The sequence below is a fragment of the Schistocerca americana genome, chromosome 4 (assembly GCF_021461395.2).
Source record: "Schistocerca americana isolate TAMUIC-IGC-003095 chromosome 4, iqSchAmer2.1, whole genome shotgun sequence".
In the NCBI taxonomy this organism is placed as follows: Eukaryota; Metazoa; Arthropoda; class Insecta; order Orthoptera; family Acrididae; genus Schistocerca; species Schistocerca americana.
This window is the reverse complement of record NC_060122.1, coordinates 130300657-130317747: the sequence shown is the minus strand read 5'-3', so window position 1 is coordinate 130317747 and position 17091 is coordinate 130300657.

Sequence of the window (17091 nt, the reverse complement as noted above, 5' to 3'; positions counted from 1 at the left end):
GACATCGAAAGGGTGCAAAAAAGGGCAGCTCGTTTTGTATTATCTCGTAATAGGGGAGAGAGTGTGGCAGATATGTTACGTGAATTGGGATGGATGTCATTACAGCAAAGACGTTTTTCGTCGCGGCGAGATCTATTTACGAAATTTCAGTCACCAACTTTCTCTTCCGATTGCGAAAATATTTTGTGGAGCCCAACCTACATAGGTAGGAATGATCATCAAAATAAAATATGAGAAATCAGAGATCGAACAGAAAGGTTTAGGTGTTCGTTTTTCCCGTGCGCTGTTCGGGAGTGGAATGGTAGAGAGATAGTAGGGTTGTGGTTCGATGAACCCTCTGCCAAGCACTTAAATGTGAATTGCAGAGTAGTCATGTAGATGTAGATATAATGGTTAGACAGAGATTTAGCAACCAGATTTTAATTTCTAAGATATTTCCAGGGGCAGCTGCGGACTCTGACCAAAATTTTTTGTTTATGAACAGAAAAAACTGCAAAAAGGCTGGAATTTAAGGAGATGGAACCTGGATAAACTGAAAGAGCCACAGGTTGTAGAGGGTTTCAGAGGGAGCATTAGGGAACGTTTGACAAGAACAGGGGAAAGAAATATAGAAGAAGAATGAGTAGTTTTGAGAGATGAAATAGTGAGGGCAGCAAAGGATTAAGTAGGTAAACAGACGAGGGCTAGCAGAAACCCTGGGGTAACACAAGAGTTATTGATTTTAATCGTTGAAAGGAGAAAATATAAAAATGCAACAAGTGATGCAGGCGAAGGGGTATACAGACCTCTAAAAAAATTAGATTAACAGGAAGTACAAAATAGCTAAGCAGGAGTGGCTAGAGGACAAATGTAAGGTTGTAGAAGCATGTATCACTAGGGGTGAGATAGATACTGCCTACAGGAAAATTAAAGAGACCTTTGGAGGAAAGAGAAGCACATGCATGAATATCAAGAGCTCAGATGGAAAACCGGTCCTAAGCAAAGAAGGGAAAGCAGAAAGGGGGAAAGACTATATATAGGGGTCTATACAAGGGAGATGCACATGAGGGCAATATATTGAAAATGGAAAAGGATTTAGAGGAAGATACGATACTGCGTGATGATTTCGACAAAGCACAGAAAGACCTAAGTTGAAACAAGGACCCTGGAGTAGACAATATTCCGTTAGAGTTACGATAGCATTGGGAGAGCCAGCCATGCCAGAGCTCATCCATGTGGTAAGCAAGATGCACGAGAGAGGCGAAATACTGTCAGACTTCAAGAAGAATATAATAATTGCAGTTCCAAATAAAACAGTTACTGACAGGTGCGAAAATTATCGAACTATCAGTTCAATAAGTCGCGGCTGCCAAATATTAACACGAATCATTCACAGAAGAATGGACAAATTCGTAAGTCTACCTTCTGGAAGATCAGTTTGGATTCCGGAGAAGTGTAGGAACACGTGAGGCAACACTAACCCTACGACGTCTCATAGAAGGTAGATTGAGGAAAGGCAAACTTACATTTATATCGTTTGTAGACTAAAAGAAAGCTTTTGACAATGTTGACTGGAATACTCTCTTTCAAATTCTAAAGGCGTCAGTGGTAAAATACCAGGAGTGAAAGGCTGTTTACAATTTGTACAGAAAGCAGAGGGCAGTTGTAAGTGTCGAGGGACATGAAAGGGAAGCTCTGGTAGGGAAGAGACTGAAGCAGGTCTGTAGCCCATTCCCGATGTAATTCAGTCTCTATATTGAGCAAACAGTTAAAGAAACAAAAGAGAAATCTTGAGTAGGAATTAAGGTCCAGGGAGAAGAAATAAAAACTTTGGAGTTTGTCGATGACATTGCAATTTTGGCAGAGACGGTAAAGGACTTGGAAGAGCAATTGAATGGATATGAACATCAACAAAAGCAAAACGAGGATCAAGGAATGTAGTCGAATTAAATCAGGTGATGCTGAAGGAATTAGATTAGGAAATGGGACACTTAAAGTAGTAGACTAGTTTTGCTATTTAGGAAGCAATATAACTGATGTTTGTCGACGTAGGGAGGATATAAAGTGCAGAATGGAAACGTTAAGAAAAGCGTTTCTGAAGAAGAGAAATTTGTTTATATCGAGTATAGATTTAAGTGTCAGATAGTCCTTTCTGAAAGTATTTGTATGAAGTGTAGCCATCTACGGAAGTGAAACGTGGACGATAAATAGTTATGACAAGATGAGAACAGAAGCTTTTGAAATGTGGTCCCACAGATGAATGCTGAAGATTAGATGGGTAGATCACATAATTAATGAGAAGGTACTGAATATAACTGAGGAGAAGAGAAATTTGTGATACAAACTGAAAGAAGCGATCGGTTGGTAGGACACATTCTCACACATCAAGGGATCACGAATTTAGCACTGGAAGGAAGCGATTGGGGTAAAAATCGTACAGGAAGACGAAGAGATGAATACAGTAAGCATATTCAGAGCGATGTACGTAGGTTGCAGTAGTTACGGGTAGATGAAGAGTCTTGCACAGGATAGAGTAGGATGGAGCGCTGCGTCGAACCAGTCTTTGGACTGAAGACCACAAGAACAACATATAGTGTGGCAAATATTTAAGTTTGGCTTCCTCTGCTTTCTGCAGTGTGGTCTCATCAGTAGTATTGCTACTGAATAATTCTGCAGCAAACATTTTATCGATCATTTATGCAATGAAGCAGTTGTTCAATGTTACATGTCTGATCCCTATTTCTGTGTCAGTTTCCGTTTGCTTCATGGGAAGACTGACACTGTCAATGAATCGTAAAATGGAAAAATGTCTTCTTGGGGAGGGGGGGGGGGGGGAAGCGAGCATGATTTATTGTGAATAACATTGTCAGGGGTAGTGGACATACTACAGGTATCTCGGTCGCTGAAGAAAACCCCCTATATTTGAGTGGGTATGGCTCTGAGCACTATGGGACTTAACATCTATGGTCATCAGTCCCCTAGTACTTAGAACTACTTAAACCTAACTAACCTAAGGACAGCACACAACACCCAGCCATCACGAGGCAGAGAAAATCCCTGACCCCGCCGGGAATCGAACCCGGGAACCCGGGCGTGGGAAGCGAGTGGGTATGCATGCCTCATTTAAAATTCTAGTATTTTTTTCATTTACTTTACTATTCTGTAAAAAGCAGTTTTCATCGTACCCAACCGGCACTAGAAAGGTTTGCTTCTTGACCGTGACTAAAATCGACTCAATGTTACTTATAATGCGTCTTGATTGCAAAAATGTTTATTCACATGACCGGTTTCGATTCCTCTAGAACCTTCTTCAAATCTGAAACGATAGATACTAATTTACTATTTCACAGATGCAAACCTTTGTCATTCTATCTGATCAACATCAAATGTACCAGAACGTACCTGCAATTTCGGTTACAGGAGTAACCCGTCCACACACAGCAACCTTCACATGTTGCGTCACATACAATTGTTTGGCAGACTGCAGGTCATTTATATTAATTATAAAACTATTACCGACAGATGGCGTCTGGTACATTCGTTATATTACATATGCACTTACTGTATTAAGTAGATTTCTGTAATTTACTTTTATCTATAAAATTACTTAATTAAAATCTGTAGATGTCAAGGTTAAAATCAGTACTTGTCAAAATTAAAATACACAGTAAAATTATTATTTTTGTACGATATAAAACAAAGGGCGATTTCTATACCCTTGGCACTGGTGTAGACTTGCTTTCCTCCATGGTTTCCTTCCGTGGTTCCCGCTATTTCGGTGTTGTGCCGCGAGCCGTTCAGATGTCTGATGTCCATCGCCTTGGGTAAGAGGCCCGTGCAGGAGATCGGAAGTATGAATTTAGCATATTCAGAAAACAAACATGTACAGATTCAGATATTAATGAGGTCTGTTGTTACCCACCGCGACACAAATGGGCATATTTTGCTTCAATGCTAGGCAGGTTACTAAGATTGACACTAAGCCAACAGGAAGTAGAAAAACAACTAAGTATTTTAAAAAAGTGGCCTCAGCGAACGGATATATGTGAAAGGGGGTGATGAATATTTATAATAAGATAAAGAAGAGGCAAGTGAAACAAATAAAAGGAAGTCAAGTCGCAGTTAGAGGAAGAACAAGGAAGGCTGGATTGAGTAAGGCCAAGGACCGGCTGCATTTTGTGTGGCCAATGTAAGTAAATAAGTAAGTAGGTATGTGAATTTATAGGCACCCTTTATTGTCTTCTCTTCAGTTTTACATATTATGAAGGCAAGAATTGTAAAATGATTCAGGTAGATCTGTCGTGAACACCAGTGGACGTATTTCACCCACTGCAATCCTCATTCCTTAAAAACAAGCGCAGTGAAAAACCTTGTCTCATGCAGGATTGTACAAGATGTGTTATATATTCAAAACCACAGTCATTTCTCCCTTGGCTTCCACTGACGCAAATGCAGCCACTGCCATATTTTTATAGTATTTCATATTGCGCAAAATTGATTATAATGAACGCAAAATCTTCGCCTGTTAGGAGTGGATTTTGTTGACTGCTTACATCTTATTGCTTCAAGAAAACGGAACCGGGGTAACCTTTCTTTTGTACCTATTTTGTTCTTTCTAACCTAGAATCAGTCAACGCGTCCCTTATTTTGTGGAGTGTCTCACAGAACAGTGTTCTGTCTGAGAAATTAGTAGCCAGTAACTATTTTCCAGCTTTCGTGAAGCTTAAGAGACAATATATGGTAATGATGCATGCCAACAGGCTTGTAGTTTATTTTGCAGCTATGATATCCAGCGTAAATAATATCACCACTGACTGGAAATTCACCTCTTTGCGGTGTTATGAAGCGAAGGCCGTTAAAATTCAGACACATAATACCACGAACAATGAAATTCGAAAAGTGTCATGTGACATTCTTTTTTTTATTTTAACAACGATAAAATTTTACAGGGAATATTTTCTTTCCTTTACTCTCGATGCTGTCATCATAGACATTACTGAAGGAAAAAAAATTGCAGTAAACCAAACTTTCTTCAGAATAATTTATTTCGCAGTAATAAATTTCGTGGCTGAGCTTATCAGACGTCAGCCGGGATTTCTTGTAGAAGTTTCACATTCGTGTCCTATAACACTAAAGAATGTGCATGATTTTCTTGTTTACAAAAGTTTTTCCATTATATATAACGTTTCTATTTTTTAGTTGCTTCAGAAAACAGTTATCTCTATACCTTAGAGCAGGGCTTCACAATATATGTGCTCGCGGAGCAAGCTGTGAGCAGCAAGGCGCGAGCACGGAGCAGCGCGAGCATGCTACCCCCACTATCGGACCAGAGCGGAGAGTGCGGTGGGGCACACAACAGCTGCCACAAGTCGGTGTAAATCCGCGGCCACCTGCAGGGATATCACTCACGAATTAGTACTGCCACAACTGAAACAAATAAAGGAGAATGTACACATGCCACATAATTTTATTAGCTTAGTGTTGTATGCCTCTACATTCGTATTAATTTGTGAACTGTCACACAATAAAAGGTGTCACTGAAGTGTGGGATTCTCGGTTATCTTGTACTTTTTGCCCTTTACAATTGCGTCTAAGTTCGGAGTAATTGTTCTTGTGCATTGTAGGCGCAGCGTGCAGTTTAAATTTCGATCAGACAATGCGTTTCTCACGCGCGTCTTGTTACATTTCATTGCAGAGAACAGTTGTTCACAAACATACGTGGAACCGAACTTTGATATTATTGTAGCCGCCAGTTTGTGCAAGCAAGGAAATCTATCCTGAGGGAAGTGTCTGTAGAATTCCAAAATGTTTTTCATCTTCTGAAAGTTGTCTGTATTCCCTGTCACACTGCAGGTCAATAATTTCTAGTTGCAGCTCAGGACGAATCTCCTCAATATTCGCTGAATATGGAGAGGAGAACAGATAAAAATATTTCTCTAGTGCTGTAAGATCTTGAAAGCGTTGATCAAATTCTTCCTTAAGGCCAGCTAAACTATGTGAGTAACGTTCACAGTCTTTGTGAACATCCTACATGGATGATAATTTAGGAAAATGAGCTAGGTTTTCTTTTTCCAGCTGACTCAGCCAAAGTGTCAATTTCATTTTAAAAGCTCGTATTCGATCTATGAAATGAATAATTAGCAGATCTTTACCTTGTAGTGAAATGTTCAAAGCATTCAGACGGCTAGTTAAATCTGCTAAGAACGCGAGATCACATTTCCATGAATGCTCTTTCAATTCAGGAACACACATGTTATTTATGTCCATGAACATATTTATCTCATCTAATAGGCAAATAAATATTTTTAATAATTCGCCACGACAAAGCCAGCGGACCTCGCTGTAATAAGGCAGGCTACCATACTGGCTTTCTACATCCTCACGAAAGCTTTTAAATTGCCTGTGTTGTAGCCCATGCTTCCTTATATAATTGGTTGTACGAACAACAACACTCATCACATTTTTTAGAGTGATACTCTTTGCACATAAGTTTTCCTGGCGGATCACACAGTGAACGCCCCTTATTTCATTCGTCACGGTCAGTTTTTGCATTGTCTCCTTCAACAGCGCAACGAAACCTGATTTTTTCCCTGTCAATGCTGGTGCACCGTCTGTAGACACTGAAACTAAAGAATTCCACGACAATCCTATATTTTCAACACTTTCTTCAACACTACTTGAAATATCACCTCTGGTTGTAGTGTTCTTCATGGCTACTACATAGAGGAGCTCGTCCTTCACCTGAAGATCTCTATTAACACCTCTAATAAATATGGCAAGCTGCGCTGTTCCAGTGATATCAACACTTTCGTCCAGAGCTAGAGAATACGCCATAAAATCTTTACAGATATTTGCAAGCTGGCTCTGGACGTCGTCTGCCATGTCCTGTATGCGACGCATAATGGTCATGTTAGATAATGGCACAATCCGAAACTGTTCAACTTGAGATGGACACAAATGTTCCGCTGCAACTACCATTCATTCTTTTATTAAATCGCCATCAGTGAAGGGGCGCAGGGATTCTGCTAAAAGCAAAGCAGTTTTGTAACTCACTCTGCCTCAGTTGATTTTTCTTCGTCGTCCAGATCTTCTTCGGATAGCTTCCTTTTAAGTTTAATAACTTCCTGTGCACGATCTGGTCCATCACATTATCCACTTCCGTAGTCTTTCGCGTGGTACGACATATAATGTCGCTGCAAATTAAATTTCCTAAAAGAATTCAACGTTTTGTGACATACTAAACATTTTGCAACACCCTCTTTTCCTGTAAACAGATACAATTCCTCGCAGTGGGGGTTGAACTGCGAAAGCATGGTTGGGGCTACACAACGGCGACTTGACATGATTCTTAACCAGCGAAGCGACTGTTAGAACTGATCGTAGTACTTTAAATGTTAGGCTAGGCGCAAATTGAGACGCGTATAGCGCGTGTGGCGCGACGCAGCGCAGCGCGCATTTTTTGTAACATCACAGGTTCAAATGGGACCGCGCAAACTGCGACGCGACGCGACTGGGACGCGACACGCGCCTGCGCCAGGTCGCGCGGCGTTGTGGTTGAGGCACAGTTTCTCGCCTCGCTAGCACCGTGGGAAATTTGAGGCGGGGAGCACAAAAGTAGCCCGGCCATATGCTCACATCGGAACGGCGCATATGAGCAGTGGTAGTATTGCCAATACGATAAATTTTGCCTTACTGTGTCCCTAATTTTATTGCCTTTGGGTAGTGTTTCGTTTTTCGCCATTTAAACGCTCCAGCTTTCTTCGTTTGCACGATATACTTTTCTGTTATTTATATCTGCATGGTTTTGTTTTGTTTTTCTTCTGTCAAGAAAAATGTATACTACAGTAACTGATGAGCCATTGGCCGTTGGAATTGCACCATATGCCTCCGCGATGTTTTCAGCTCGCAAGAAGGGACAGGGGGTAGTGAATAAGGAAGCAAGGAATAGTATAAAATCATGTGATTAAGAATCAAGGCAGGAAAGTAAAGCAAGGTTATAATCTCGCTTCCTAGTAAGCTAGCGTATCTGTACGATCTGTTACAAACATTTAGAGAGGGATAATGTCTACAGGTGTGATCCCTCTGTGCTTGTGGTAAAAAGAGTCCAAGGTCTGGAGTATAGAAGTTTCACTGTGATTACTCTGATATGGGTGTAATAATGTAATACAACACACTGTACTACATGCATGTGAACAACATATTTCCACTGCAAGCTAGAAACAGTCGCAAAGCAGTCACAAATAACAATGTTGTAATTGGTTCGCCGTGCTGAGAAAAAGCACTTCAATTGTTGCATGGACTTTATCAGCATTAATAAACTAATTATACAACAACAGGGTACACAAATGAAGAAAATGGTCGGTATTATTACGAAAGTAGGAATGTCCTAAAAGAGTGTTATGATTGGATATATTTAATTTGTTGACATGTGCTGCTGACAAAGGCAGATCTACTTTCATGACAATGTTTTTCGAACACCATCTCACAAGGCACACGTGGCTAGCTTGTGCATTCCCGTCGCGCGCATTATTCTTCGCTGCTGACGATAACTGACCATTGTGTTGTGCGACAGATCAATTGTTTATATTTCTCAATAACAACTATTTTATTCGCGATCACGCATTGTCAGTTCGGCAAGCCCTAGGTGAGTAAACAGTATCTGGCATGTGCCTATCATTCCGCCTGAAGGAACGATCGTCATTATTTTTATAGTGCTCAGATCAAGAGAAGGAATAAAATCCTTTGCTAAGTTTCCATTCCAATCGCTCAGTGTTAAAAATACGATGGGTTACGGGGATTCCACCAAAATTCCAACAGAATTCCCAATCTGTTTTTGTGTGAGTTGTTAACCTTTTCTCATTCGAAGAAGCATCACCATTTATGAGTAAAGACCACATTTCTCTTGGTGACTTCCTTTGTCACAATGTTATTTGCCAAACTCATCTCACAGCAACTATTGAGACAGAATTCCGAAACGGAGGGCCTCATTAAACAAGTAATTGGCAATAACAGATCTAAATAGGTTACGAGAAACCTCATAGTATCGGTTTGCAGTAACGAAAGAGAAGAAATTTCATGTTTATTTTCACACTAGGAAGCTCTTGTTTCGCTAGCTGTCGATAATTCTTAAAAAAATACGGTCACTGGAGTGAAATAAATAAAAAAAGAAGTATAAGTAGTGATATATCGCCGTAGATAAGGAAGTTCCATGTGTTTAGTAATTGGCAAAACACTCTCCGCCTTGTGTGCTATCATTCGCCAAACTTTCGTTTCGATGTCTCGAGCGGTTTAGCAGATACGAGAGATGTTGCAAGTATTTCATTCTCGCGGGCGTGAGATCGGAAGTGAGTGCGCTAAATGGATCCATTTTCTCGAGATCGGAGGCAGATAGAGATCTCCTCCCAAGTCTAAACAAAAATTCAGCATGTTAGCTAAATTTCATACGCAGCAACATATGGTGTAATACGCACCAAACGCAAAATCATAGCGACCCCTAATTTTCGTTGCAAACTTTTTGAGTTTTGCGTAGTGTCTTACTAAAATGTGTACATCACAGTAAGAGTGGTCATTAGCGAGGTGATTGGCAGTTCGTCACGAAGCTGACATATAAACGCTACAAGTAAGGCAAAAATCAAATATTTTCAGAGAATAGTTTCTGTAAAATCGTTTGAGGAAGATAAGAGGTTGCGCGCGCTTCGGTTCACTCAGCGCAGAACTTCACCAGTCGGCGCGTACGAAGTTGGTGTACGCGTCGCAATATGCGCTGGACCCGCGCGACCCGTGCGGCACGTGCGTGTCGCACTGTAGTGCCGTGTCACGTCAAACGAGCTATACGCTTCTCAATTTGCGCCTAGCCTTACACAGTCGGTGCAAATTCAGTAGGTACGCTGCGGCGCTATTCAAACGTGCGCGCGCATTTCCCCTCCCGCCCCTCCCACCATACTCTGCGACCATGCACCTGCTCGCGAGCACGTGCCTGAGCAGACGCGAGTACTCGCGCTCAGAACCGGCCAGTTGTTAAGCCCTGCCTTAGAGCATAGCGGGTCTGCGTCATCTGTAAGGATCACGTTGAACATGAACGTGCCTAAATACTAGATGGCGGACGCGAGTGTTTACATGTAATTTCGTTGGTTGTATTAGACAACAAGATCATGCAATGACGTAAACATTGTGTATATCTTCTTTACGATATTATTATTTTTTAAATAAATGTGTAGGTTAGCATTAGTGAAAGTTATGGGACACAGGTGAAACAGAAAATGAATTCAAAAGGTTTATAACTACACACAACAAAAAGAGAAAATTTTGATGCAATTTGGCCGTTGTAGAAACTGCCACAAAGCCATTTCTGGATTCAGTGACGTAACAGCTCAACAGCTTACCCTTAGTTAGAGATCGGGAAGGTAATTTTCCTTACACGGGTCAAAACGATCTCAAAATTTACACAGCTCCCAATAACAGTGTGACAACACGTTCTTAGGATATACTTACACCGCGAAAGAGCGCAAAAGGAGAAAGTATTTGCGCTAACACTGACACAACATAAAATATGTGAAAAGAAAAGTTCTCAATGTGTGAAGTTTGAGACCAATAAAATTACTGTTAGTAAATTCGTGACCCTGTCGTCTAACGACACGGACATTTTTGTCAGACGCAGTGAGTTCAATTAGAAAATGAATAAAGTTCCTATCCAATATACGAATTAGAGGCAATTAGAGGCGCGTATCGACAACGTACTGCGTGAGCGCTGTCGCATGTACTTTTCTTTATTATATCAGATCTGTCCACATCAGTTTCACTGTGTTGATCGTCGTGCTATACAAACGGAAGGAAATGACTCATAGTTGAAGCCTGGGAAATTACCGCAAATAGCCGACGGTGAGTTTTGTAATATAATGGTGCAGATTTATTTAATAATTTTGTGTTCTATAGCAACTAACGCTGTAGAAATGCCTACATCCACGATGTTTAAAACATAACACTACAGTCAAAAATATTTTGTGCATCAAGGTTTTGTGTTAAATCTTATTTTGTCTAGAAGCATCATTTAAACAAATAATAGAACTTCTTCCACACTACACCGTACGTAAGAAAACAGTTTTTATACTTCAGTCTTTTAACACTGTCTGTAGTCCAGAAGGACGATCTCTCCATCTTATGTGTCTTATGATTCAATAACTTGTTTTCATACTCCGAAATACATTCCATAGGCTCGGTATGTTCAATTTAGCACACAATATGAAATCAGTAGGATAGTAATGAGTCGCGAAGTCTACTGATGCAAGGTAGGTAGAGGAATATTACACTGGACGCTCAAGAGTCGTTACCTAATAAACAATTTCGGCTCTCAGTCTTAGGGAGATGTCTGTTAGGCACCTCCCTCTTAAGGTAAGTCCGCTATTTGTTGATAACCGAGTGGTGGTTATTTAATTCTTACCCTCACAGCGAAGGAAAATTAAACTTGTGTCTTGACAGACTTCTTCGCATTTAATCCGCAGCTTCTCTTGTTGAAATTTTGCTCGTGGATCTTAATGATATAAATACGTCTCACGGATAGTGGAAAGAAGCCTACTCAGTTAGTCAGTTTGTAAGCGCCACTAAACACGAAATGCCATCAACTTCTGTAACAAGGAGTGATTACATTTAAGCAACAGAATCTGGACCCTTTGTGAAAAATTTTTGGAAATTGGTGGTAAGCTCCTATGGGAGAAAACTGCTGAGGTCATGGGTCCCTAGGCTTACACATTACTTAATCTAACTTAAACTAACTTACACAGAGGACGACAGACACACACCCATGCCAGAGGGAGGACTCGATCCTCCGACGGGAGGAGCCGTGGAAAAACACCTGAGACCGTGCGGCTACCCAGCGCTGCTACCCTTTGTGAGCTCCTACTACTGTCTTGTCATTCGTTCATCGCTGTCGTTCATGCAACATTTAATATACTGGGTGAGTCACTAAGTCAAACAAAGGGATAATCGGTGGAATGTTCTGTGTATGGCATTAAAAAGATAAGTATTAACATATGAACATTAGTATACAGGGTGAGTTACTAACTATTGCCACCTAGAATAACTCCGAAAGGATGACAGAAGCTGCAAAGTTTGTGGGACAAATGTTGCATGGGACAACGTGGGCCTAAAATGGCGTTGGCTTTTTGTTGCTAGGTGGGTTCGCTTTAGAGATATGAAGGTCCACTTTATTTTTCGAATAGGATGTTATAGCTTGGTACTTATTTTCTGATAGCGGCTATCGCTACAAATCTGATGATATGTAACAGTAAGGTCTTTGAATGTCAACAAAGGTCACAAAGGTGGCATGTACGTCCATTTACAGAAGGTGTTCGAAGTGATGACTTTTGGTAACAATGCAGTGCTGCAACCTTCTTATCGCGAAACGAGTGATATTCCTTATCATATCGGCACTAATCGATGCACATGCTCTGACAATTCTCTCTCTTATATCGTGAAAATAGTAAAAATTCGCCGAATACAGCGTATCCATCTAACGTGCTTTTGATACGTAAACACGAGTCGATGGTTCCGCAATACATCACTAATAGAAACTGTAAGACTAGCGTCGTCGAGTCAAGTGAATGTGAATTGTATATTCCTTCGAAGAACGAGTCGATATGCTTCTCATTTACAGAGAGTGCCAACGAAATTCAGTGAGAACTAGAGACTTACACGCTGAAAGATATCGTCAACGTGCTCTACCTACAGGTCGGACATTAACTAAGTGTATTATAAATTGAGAAGAAGTGGATCTTTAACGCGTCGGAAACATATCTGGCAAAGGAAACTTTCTAACAAGGATACGGAAATTGGTACCCTTGCCACTGTGGTTTGAGATCCTTGTGTTAGTACACGTCAGATCGCATGGGAATCTTGCATGAGCCACAGTAGTGCTGTTCGTGTTCTGCATAGCCGCTATCAGAAAATTAGTACCAAACTATAGCATTCCATTTTAAAAAACAGAGTCGCCCTTCATAGCTCTGACATGACTGCAGCTACTAACAAAAGAACCAACGTCATATTACGGCCCCCGTTGTCCCATGCAACATTCCTCCCACAAAGTATTCAGCTCCTATCGTGGGTGGCAATAGTTAGTGACTCACTCTGAGTCGGAGAGGAACTTGTCATGTTTAAGAAGAGGCACTATTCGGAAAAGGTATAGGTATCCTGACAGCAAGTTAAGTAGGAAGCAAAGTGTAATCAAGGGACATTATTTATCTGAGGCGCTGGACCAAAAATGGTTCAAATGGCTCTGAGCGCTATGGGACTTAACATCTGAGGTCATCAGTCTCCTAGAACTTAGACCTACTTAAACCTAACTAACCTCAGGACATCACACACATCCATGCCCGAGGCATGATTCGAACCTGCGACCGTAGCGGAGGAGCGGTTCCAGACTAAAGCGCCTAGAACCGCTCGGCCACAGCGGCCGGCGGCACTGAACCATTGAAATGTGGCAGAGAGATGAGCACATTGTACTATAGGCACGTAAGATTTTTCTCGAAATAGTGCTCTCCAGTCAGCCATTGAGAGATGACCTGCTCACCTGGGTGCCACTCTTGCTTTTTCATCTGTGACCTCTGTTAAATAATTAGCTAGCAAACCAACCAGGGTAGTTCGAGCACTAGGCTGATGCTATACTTCAATGATTTGGAATGCCATGTGTTTTTAAGAAAGTTTTTCTTCTAGTAATGTCATCCCATTAAAACCGAGTAGTAGAATCTGATAAGTATTTTTGTATTCCTAAGCGATCACCAAGGGCCAGTTGCAGGTTGACTAACTAACGATTAATTGAGGAAAGAAAATTTGATTTTCAGTATCTCATTTAGTTATTGACAAAATTTAAAAATTTAAAATGCCGTCACAATCTACTTATTAAGAGGTATAGACTTGTGTTAAAGGTTAAACGTAAGTACTGCAGTAACTGTACTTACGTCTTGAGACAATCTCACTGACAGTGTGCGAATGCCCAGACTAGATTCATAAAGTAATTAAGAATCAGAGCACTTAGAGACTTTCAAAGAACTTTGTATTTAATTTTAAACCTATATGAGACATTTTCTCGCTTCAGCATCAGGCAAGATGTTTTAATTTATTATTTCTGTACTACCAACTGTAGTAGCAACACATTTTGCAGAGAGTGTGTGAGTATACCAATGAATGTATCTGGATAATTACGTCAAGTAAAGTTTTTCTCGCTTACACACTCAGCGTCAAATACTCATTTTTAAAACAATCAGCAGTTTGAAGCCGTCTTATACATGAAATTTCGTTTATTAAAGAGCTGGGTGTTTGCTGATACTAGTAAGTGAGTATTTCTCTGTACAGTTATTATGCGTCCAAAGAAAACAGAAGACGTACGTAAAAGGCAGACAATATTTTGGCTCTTTTATTGAAAGTATAAAACAAACAGATTAACCAGGTGCTATCTAGAACGAACTAATTAATAATAAGCTAATTTAAGTGAAGGTCCCATTTCAAAATATCTCATTGTTAACAGATTACTACCTCAACGCATACTGTTTTTACATCAGTATATAACAGAGTCTAACGCAGTATGCCTCGATGACGCTAATATTTATATTTCATTCAGCAGGCCAGTTATGTGAAGTCCATTAGATGTTCAGATTTTCTCTAAGAGCTAAGGGAAATCGCACTCAGCCTAAATTAGTATGGGACTGCTATTCATTACACTCAGGTAAAGAATGAAAGTGGGCTGTTGTAATTAGTGAGCTTAATACTGAAGTGGAGATGATTCATGACGTCACAGACGCCATCATAGGTCGAGGAAATCTGTCATATTGTTATGAAATAGCTTTTACGAAAATTACGTGACGCTGTCTTGCTTTAGTTTATAGTTCAGTCACAAGGAAGTTGCGAGAAAGCACTACATATCAGAAAGACCATCGCCAATACAACGCACCACAAGGATTGTAACGAATTTCTGCACAAAGTTGCTTTCGAATAGTCTCCCTGGTAGTAACCACTGCGACGTGAATGTCGGCAGTATCAAGGAGTGGTGATGCAGACTTAAACCCCAAAGTTTCTTTTGCTTTTGGCCGGTAAATACGGTGTTACGCCAGTCAAGAAAGACCGAACAAGCGATGGCTGTACCCGAGAGCTAATGACAATAACCCTTTGTCACTACATAAGGGCGCGTATTATCATCATGTGAATGAGTTTGGAATGAGCTAAGAGTCTTGTTGTAGCAATACAACGTGGCTCGTGAAGTGTATGCTTGCTTCGAGAACAGCGCGGGAGAGGAAGCAGCAGATAGAGGAAAATACGCGGCAACGAGGACGCACTGGAGAACTTCCCCCAATAATATTAATGTCGTATGGGCCCACGGCAACGGGTTTATTCAGGTGATCACCATTCCAGATACTAACCGGGTCCGCCGATGTTTAACTTCGATGATGTAGGAGAACTGGTCTACCTAACGCAGAAAAATAGTTTGAAATGTGATGCTAATGATGAAGGAAGGAAAATTAGTCTTCTCTCGCCTACGAAGGTGTCTTTGGAGGTGGAGCACGAGCTCGAAAAGTGTAAATACTGAGAGAGAACTCGGTCGTGTACAGTGCGTCCAGCGGTACGACCTTATACTGCTGCGACAGACGAGGTCCGCAGTCCACTGTGTGTTAGTTGTCAACCCTATATATGAAACAGAAAGATCACACGACATACCTTATTATCTGTAATATTACAACATCAGAAAAACATCAGTTATCTCAATGAACTACCTCAATATTCCACTTTGCAATTATAGGAAATTAATTAAATCATTAATTAAATTACACATATTATATCTCCTAGATTTATTACGTATCACGGTACACGCACTACTACCTTGATTTGGGAACCTACCACGACTTATTGAATTGCATCACATCAGAATCTGTAACAGGCCCTTACTTCCTTATTTGTGTTGCATTTCTATGGCTTTGAAATACCACTTGCCAAAATAATCCATTTTAGTGAGTCATTTCTTTAGACCTTTTATATTCTTATACGTTAATACTATCACCTCATGTAATTATGTACATATGCTGCATGTTCCATTTTATAATTTATTTGCTACTTCTTTAGCTGTTTACAACACAATCATTGTCTTTCGTGTCACCTCTTGCCATCACTACCTACCCATCTGAACTTGTGGTTAATATATCACTTTAGTAGACTTTAGAACTTCATAAGCTTGTGATTAGGTCACAGTACTATCTCAACGAAAATATTTTAATCATCTGGTATTGTCATTGTCGTTCAAGTGGAACGAATCATTCATTATTCAATATGCTATTTTCTACTCAAATTTAGTCCTGTATGAGGATTTTACTAACTTTAATACGTAATCATTCTCAAGTTAGAATGCCACATACATTCCTCTTTTCAGCAGACTGCCGTTCTAGCTCCATCGATAATGATTTCATTGCCAAACTTTACTTCAACCCCCTCATATTCTACTAAAGCACACTACAAGTTAGCTGACTAAATGCGAAATCTTATGGGACTTAACTGCTAAGGTCATCAGTCCCTAAGCTTACACACAACTTAACTTAAAGTATCCTAAGGACAAACACACAAACCCATGGCTGAGGGAGGACTCGAACCTCCGCCGGGTCCAGCCGCATAGTCAATGACTGCAGCGCCCCAGACCGCTCGGCTAATCCCGCACGGCAAGTTAGCTGACAAATAGAGAAAATATATGTAAATGATCTACTCCTCCCTTCCACCAACCTAAACTAAATTATTCTCTCCATGCAAAAATACATGCACTATGTGGTCAAAAGTATCCGAACACCTTATTGAAAGTGACTTCGAAGTTAGTGGAACCCTCCATCGGTAATGCTGGAATTCATTGTGGTGGTGGCTCACCCTTAGCCTTGATGACAGCTTCCACTCTGGCAAGCATACGTTCAATCAGGTGCTGGAAGGTTTCTTGGTGAATGGCAGCCCAACCTTGAGGAGAGCTATCGATGTCGGTCGATGAGATCTGGCACGAAGTCGGCTTTCCAAAACAACCCAAATGTGTTGTATAGGATTCACGTCAGGACTCTGTGCAGGCCAGTCCATTACAGGGACGTTATAGTCGTGTAACTG